Below are 8,547 nucleotides of genomic sequence, written 5' to 3'. Positions count from 1 at the left end.
AATTTGATTGTACCCTGAGTAGCCGTCAAGAAAACAGAAGAATTCATTCCCAGCAAGTCGGTCTAACATCTGATCAATAAACGGGAGTAGGAAGTGGTCCTTTTTAGTGGCCAAATTTAATTTGCGGTAATTCATACAGATTCTCCACCCCGTAGTTGTCCTTGTGGGAATTAACTCATTCCTGTTGTTAGTGACGACTGTCATTCCCCCTTTCTTCGGAACGCATTGTACTGGGCTGACCCAACTGCTATCTGATATAGGGTAAATGACGCCTGCATCCAGCCACATCACTAATTCTTTCTTCACAACCTCCCTCATGGCAAGGTTCAAACGAAGTTGTCTCTCTACAAATCCCATTTTTTCTTCCTCAAGACGAATCTTGTGCATGCAATACGAAGGACTGATCCCCCGAATATCCGCCAAGGTCCATCCCAAGGCTCTTGCATTATTTTTCAGGATTTGGATAAGTGCATCCTCCTTCTCTTTACTCAGCGAGGCAGATATAATAACCAGTAACGTGTTATTGCCTCCTAAGTAAGGATATTTGAGGTGCACAGGCAACGACTTTAACTCCAACACAGGTGGTTCTTCTATGGATGGCTTAGTGTGTTGCGTTGTTCGTTCAGATAACTTAATCATTTCAAAATCTGATTCAATTTGGATTGCGGCGCAATTCTCCTCCCACATTGCGCCGATTCCAAAATATTCTTCCTCCAACTCTTCTAGGGGCTCGTGCCAAGGTTCTTCCTATAATTCCTCAACATATTGACAATTCTCCATATCACTCGGGTATTTCAACGCATTGAGAACGTTGAACTTAACTTGCTGATCATCGACCCTGATGGTAAGTTCTCCTTTCTGTACATCGATCAGTGCCCGCCCTGTTGGAAGAAATGGGCGACCCAAGATGATAGGCACCTCTCTGTCAGCTTCGTAATCTAATATGATAAAGTCAGCAGGGAAGATAAACTTATCTACTTGCACGAGTACATCCTTTATTTTGCCCTCGGGATGCATTATTGATCTATCGGCCAACTGCAATGTAATTGTGGTTGGTCTTGCGTTTTCGATATTTAGCTTCTTGAAGATCGATAAGGGCATGGGGTTTATACTTGCCCCCAAATAACACAGTATATTTCCGACCTTCTTTCCCCCTCTTGAGCATGGCAATGTGAAACTCCTAGGATCTTTCATTTTGGTGGGGATGTTGTTTTGAAACAGCACACTGCACTCATATGTTAATGCAACTGTTTCATTTTCCCCTATATTTCTTTTGTTAGGAAGTATATCCTTGAGGAATTTTACATAGCTTGGCATTTGTTCCAAAGCTTCTATTAAGGAAATATTCATGTGTAGTTATTGGAGAATATCCAAGAACCTCTAACATTACTTACTATCATCTTTCTTCTTCAGCCTGGACGGGAAAGGTGGAGGATCCCGCCGTACTTCTTGTTCAATTGGTTGTTCATTGAGGTCATGTGCTTGCTGTGTTTTAGTAACTGGAGGTTGCATTGATTTTGAATTTAAGTCTTGCAGAGATTCATCCCTTGTAGATGTACTTACTTCTGAACTGGTGATTCTGTCATTAATGGTTGATTGGTCATTGTTGATGGTTAAATCTACTGATCTTGTTATTGAATCTGGTACAGGTGACATGGGGACTATTGTTTTACCACTTCTCAATGTCACTGCTTGACATTGTTCTTTACAATGTGGTCCCGATGTTCGAGAACTGTTAGGCAGCGTATCAGTCGTTTTATTCTTAAGTTCAATCGCAAGCTGTTCAACCTGCTCCTCCAACTCTTTAAGGGAGGAAGCTTGTGATTGCTTAATTGCCTCGCTCTTCTCGATATAATGTTTCAATAACATTTCCAGAGACGAGGTACTGTAAGAGGTGTCAGAAAAGAACGGTTGGTCATAGAGTTGTATACTTTGAAAATTACCTAAGCTGTGATCCAGATTAATGAAGACTGGAGGGTTGCCTCGATTCACTTGATAACTGTTCTGAACCTTGAGAAAGATGTCTTTGCTGAATAGTCATAGTCTAAAGAAGCGAGGTCATTGTGGTCATCTGGTCTACTAGGGTGTTCATTGTATCAGCTGGTACAATGCCACCTTCTGCTCTTTCTTGCTCCAAACCTCTTTCCTCAAACCCGGTATCTAACTATTCATCTGAATTCCACAAAATTCGATTTAAGATGCTCTTTGCTTCCATATACGACCTGTCCATTAATCCTTCTGTTGCGGAGGCATCAGCAACTACTTGCGTTGGTTAATCTAAGCCATTGTAAACAGTCTCCATCAGAATGCAATCGGGAATCCCGATGTGCGAACAGCTCTTCACTAATTGTCTGAATCGCACCCAGGCGGTGCTCAAAGTTTCATAACCCTTCTGTTCAAAATTCAACACATCCCTCAATCTTCTTCCATTAACGGCTGGAGGGAAGAATATATTCATAAACCTTTTGACCAACTGATCCCATGCTTTGATTTCATCTGGCTCTAATGACTGAGCCCACCTTCTTGCCTCATCCTGCAGTGTATACGGGAAGAGATACAATCTAAGTCCTTCTGAAGTCACACCCGATATGGAGAATACACTGCATATGTCTACAAAGCTAGACAAATGAACATGCGAGTCTTCTCCTTGTAAACCTCTAAATTGCCTTGCATTCAAGATCACTTGAAACATTATCGGCCTTATCTCAAAACTTACATTCTCTTCAACCATGGGTCTTGAAATTTCGGGCAAGAAGTTATAGAAATTCGACGTCACATAGTTCCTCATTGAGATGTTGTGGTCGGCAGCAAGAAATACGAGATCTTGTGTTGGCCAGTTTTCCCCTTGATTCACTTCGGGTGCCTCGTTATTATCTGCCATGTTTCTTCTCCGCTTAATTTAGTCCTGATGTGCTCTTATACGAAAAATACACCTGATCTCTGGGTCAGCTTAGAATTTCTGGATCACTCAAGTACTCATAAATCATCAGACTACTCTTCGCGATAAACAGCCAGTACAAAGAGATCTGTCCTACAAAATATCACAAACGTACTCAACACTAACCGTTACCAATCCCCGACAATGGTGCCATAAACTTGTAACGATAAAATTTATACAATGCTTAGATGATGTGCTACAAGCTCATGTCCCCGGTAATGCCACCATAAACTTGATACGCTGAAAATAGTCTCTAAGCATGCAATAATAGTGGAATGTAGGTGAATGAACAACAAGCTCATGTTGCCATAAATTTGTAATGGTGAAATTGTGGAATATGATGCTGTGTTATCACTTATGCCCACTTTATGCGATACTACTCCTAAATATATGCGTTGTTAACTATATTCTTGTAGTATGCTATGGAGTAATGCGTGTCATAAGTTTCCTTGCGCTGAAACCAAGTATGATTTCAACAGAAGTTTCTCTGAATAATCCAAGGTCAAACACAAAGATTGCTTTCATTAGTGTGTTACTTTTGTGATACATGTGACCGATGTTTACAATTAATAAAGAATTGGTGTTTATACAGGAATCTAAAGTTGCGGTAAAATAAAGTTGCGTTAAAAAACTAAATTGCGATAAAAATAAACATAGGTTTTGTGATACAAGATACAAGGTACAAGATATACACGATACTGAGTTCGAGATTGACTGTGAAGTTATACAAAGGATCGTGGTATGCAATGGAAAGTCTTTATGGATGAAGCAGAAATAGAAAGAATAATTAGTAAAAACAACGCAAGTTTGTTAATTGCATTAAAGATACAACTAAGGTTCCGCTTAAGAATAATTAGTAAAAACAACGCAAGTTTGTTAATTGCGTTAAAGATACAACTAAGGTTCCGCTTTCCCTTGGCATACACCTCTCGGTGATAGGCCGCGTTCCCATATCTCTATGGTGAAACAGGGATGAACGTGATGAATGCAAGGTTACTTTCATCTCTGGAAGTACTTCTCGCTTTAGTTAACACATTCTCCCAACCCTCTCTCGATGGGCAGAATAGCATCTTCATTTCTGCTCTCACAAGTGAAGATGTCGTCTAGCATGCTTTGACTAAACATAATTATTTCCTTGACCAATTAATTTACTTGCTTAATTCTTGCTAATTACCCAGGGAATTAGGAAAACATCGTGGAGAAAGTGAATTATGGATGAACAGAAATAGGCAGAGAGATGAGAATGGAAATGATCATAACATTCAATACTACGATTAAGCGTTCGATACATGGTGTGAATGAAAGACTAAAGAAGATGAATACAAGTGATGATAAAGAGATAGAAACAAATACAGAAGAGTGTCAACGTCTTGACAAAGATCTGGACGAAGGTTTTTCTTGCCAACGTGTGGAATGAATGGAGAGAAGAGCTTCCCTCTCAGGCTTACTCTTCTGGTAGAAGTGACCTTCGTATAGAGCTTCAACGTTGAGGATCGGAAGGATTCTTTTCCCAGAGAATCACCTCTTGGCCTTGTCTCTTGATTCTTCCCGGATCTACTCTGATTAGTCGCTCAACCAGTCTCTCCCTCAGATCAGTATATCAAGTCTCCCGTATCAAGTATATCTTTCAATGAAATTGCATAAGCTATTAATAGGCGAAGCTTGACTTTTTGCAGTGTGGTCCCCACTTTATGGTTAAGGCAGTTCTTGAGATGGCGGAGTGAATATTCCTTCTGTTACGCAATCAATCCCATTTGAAATGCACAACGGTCAGTTGTACACGCATCAGAATCCTCCACAATTGTGTTGCTCTTTACATCTTCGATCGTTCGCCCACATGCAGTGTTGTTTTTTTATTACCGCATGTGGTTGAGATTGCATTGATCGCTTAGTTCGTGATCAATTGTCGCATGCGCCATCATTGCGTTGATCATCTTTTCATTCCTGAATGATGGGCACAATGCAACGTAGATGCGTTATTCATTCCATCTTTGCGCCATGAATGCATGCGGTGACTTGATTTTCTGCAAAACAGAACCAAAATATTCTTTTCTACCATCACAATGGTGTCAGTGGGTGTATTGACGAAAATTTATAATTCTTGCATTTCTTAGCCAATTTCTATACAATCGACGCAAATTTCCTTTCTTTTAGCCGCAATATCTAAATAAAACAGTATAAATAACTTGTATTTCTACAAGTTATCAGTTTCCCTTGCGGTCAAGCTCGGTGTTACAGTGAAAACAACCTCTCCTTTTTATCTATTTTTCTATGCATTTTACTATGCGTCAATAGTTATCGTGTCTCTACCTTTCATTCATACTTCCATTGCTTTGTCTTTTAGTTAAGAGTAGGAGTAGTTTATAGCTTACAGCCCCCATCATTCTTTTATTCATTCGCCACAAACACATCACCGTATACATTTAGCTACAAGTCCCTGAGTTCGACCTCGGATCACCCGAGAAACTTGCATTCGAGTTATACTTGGCGTGAGCGCAAGAAAACTTGTGATAGGAACACATGGTCATTGCATTTAAGATCAACGCTTATTTTTCATTCCAACGTATGACCATCGACACATAAGTATAAATGCATAACCTAAGACAAGCATCGCATATTGCGTTCACACTAATTTTCGTCATCAAGTTTTTGGCGCCATTGCCGGGGACTTGGCAGCTAATAGTTTGTTGAGTTTTGTGTTTTGTCAGGAAACCTTTTTTACCTTGGGAGTATTGTAGCTTGTGTGACCAAGCTGGAAACAATGTTGAAGTGTAGGCGATGCGCTAAAAGCCAGTATTGACCCCAAGAAGTGTAGGCGATGCGCCGCTGCAAACAATGTCCTCTACAAATATTCATTTGCGTTAATGGAAGCGTGGTGTTAACTTTTAATCATGCACCCGTCTAAATCAAATACAAGAGATAATTTCAATTCATTATTTTTCTATGTTTAGCTAAATTCTTTGATTCTTTATATAGAAAAAGATTTCTGTATTACGATATTTGTAATTACTTGTATACTTAGTGAATTTTTAATACAACTGAGTACATATTCTCTCCATATGCATTTGACTCTTCTTCATCATCCTTTGTCAATTTTTTGCGATATTCCTGATCTTTTGTTTTGCGTTCTTCATTGTGCTACCATGATGTATAATATGCTTACACTTAGTACTTTCTAACTGACACTTAGTTAATTCGTAGCTATAGCAATGCTTTACCTTTTATTTTTCAAAATTCTTCTCAAACCTTCTTTTCGAAATTTTATCTAAGTGTTTGTCTATTCTATCCAAACAACGCAATGAGGACCTTGCGCATCTCTAAATTTGGGGGTGGGGAAGGTCTGAGCAGATAAGATCAAAATGATGTAGTCATTAAGAAAATGCGTTCATTTTCTATCCAAAAAAAAATCATACAAAATTCCAATGTTAGCGCAAGGGAAACCCCAAAAACATTCCCAATCTGATAAGAGTTAAGTTGTGAAAGGAACCTGTTCGTAGTTGGATGTTCGCATGACACCCGTGGGAGCAAGCCAAAACGAAGGTGGGTTTCCAAGAATGACGCGAAAAAGAAAAATAAAAGAGTGCAAGAGAAAACTCCTATGAAAAATCATGAGTTAAAGTTGAGATTGGCACACAACCGTAGTTGGATGTTCGCATGACACCCGTGGGAACAAACCAAAACAAAGGGTGTAACCATGATCAACAGTCTCTAAATAAATGACGCAAAATTTGACCACCGCATACGGATGCATCAAGTTGTTTTGATAAGAAGAGGTAAACATTTTATTTAAAACTAGAAATGAATTTTTGAGCAGAAATTTGTTGTATAGAAGAATAAAGTAGGGCTTTGTTATGAATTAGCAAGGATAGAAGGGAACTACATTGTCAAGTAATGTTGCGTAGGTGGAGCATTCGGAGCAACCAATCGACACAAAATCTAGGATAGGAATTGAGCATTATTGCCTTAGAAGAAGATATGCTTGAGGACAAGCATATATCTAAATTTGGGGGTGTGATAACTTGTAGAAATACAAGTTATTTATACTATTTTATTTAGATATTGCGGCTAAAACAGAGAAAAGTTGCGTCGAATGTATGAAAATTGGCTAAGAAATGCAAGAATTATAAATTATCGTCAATACACCTATTAACGCCATTGCAATGGTAGAAAAGGATGTTTCCATTCTATTTTGCAGGGAATCAAGTCACCGTTTGCGTTCATGGCTCAAGATAAAATGAACAACGTATTTACGTCGCATTGTGCCCATCAATCAATAATGAAGAGACGATCAACGCAATGACGGCGCATGCGATAGTCGATCCAGAGCTTAAGTTCAACCGCATGCAGTAATCAAAAAACAACACCGCATGCGGGCACACGATCGAAGATGCAAAGGAGCAACACAATTTCGGAGGATTCAGACGCGTGTATAGCTAACTGTTATGCATTTCTTACGAGATTGATTGCGTAACAGAAGGAGTATTCATTCCACCATCTCCGAAGCTGCCTTAACAATAAAATGGGGTCCACATTGCAAAGATTCAAAGCTGAGCCTATAAATAGCCTCTGCAATTCCATTGCAAGATATACTTGATACGAGCATATTTTGATACTTGTATATTGAGAGAGAGACTGGTCTGAGTGCTGATCGGAGTAGATCCGGGAAGAGTTAAGAGACAAGGCCGAGAGGTGAGTCTCAGGACAAATCCTTTTAATCCCCGCTATTGAAGCACTTTAACAAGGTCACACCATGTATCAGATGCTAAATCTTAGTATTGAATGTCATGATCATTTCCATCTCCATCTTTCTGTCTATTTTCGTTCATCCGTAATTCGCTTTCTCCACAATGTTTTCTTAATCCCCTGGTAATTAGTATGAATCTAACAAGTAAATTAATCTGTGCTAAAGAAATAAATATGTTTAGCTAAAGCATGCTAGACAGCATCACCTGTGAGAGTAGAAGTGAAGATGTCATTCTGCCTGTCGAGAGAAGGTTGGAAGAATGCGTTAACTAAAGCGAGAAGTACTTCCAGAGATGGAAGCAAACTTGCGTTCATTACGTTCATCCCTGTTTCACCACAGAGATGTGGGAACGCAGTCGATCACCAAGAGGTGTATGCCAAGGGAAAGCGGAACCATAGTTATGTCTTTAACACAATTTGTGAACTTGCAATGTTTATACTAGTTATCCTTTCTATTCTTGATTCATACATAAAGCCTTTCCACTGCATAACACGATCCTTTGTGTAAACTTTACAGTCAGTCTTAAACTTAGTATCGTATCAGTATCCTATATGTTTACATTTATCGCACTTTATTTTATTATCGCAACTTTATTTCACCGCACAATTTTACTTTACTGCACTTTAATTTCATGTACAAACCACTCTCTTTTATTAATTGTGAAACCGGTCGCATATATCACGAGCGTAACACATTAACTAAACCAATCCCTGTGTTTGACCTCAGATCTCTCCGAGAAACTTGCATTGGAATTATACTTGGTTTCAGTGCAAGGAAACTTGTGACAACGCATAGCATACTACAAGCATTTCATTAATAACGCATACATCTAGAAGTAGTATCACATAAAGTAGGAATAAGCATA

Source organism: Benincasa hispida, chromosome 1, assembly GCF_009727055.1.
Source record: "Benincasa hispida cultivar B227 chromosome 1, ASM972705v1, whole genome shotgun sequence".
Lineage (NCBI taxonomy): Eukaryota > Viridiplantae > Streptophyta > Magnoliopsida > Cucurbitales > Cucurbitaceae > Benincasa > Benincasa hispida.
This window is presented reverse-complemented; position numbering follows the sequence as displayed.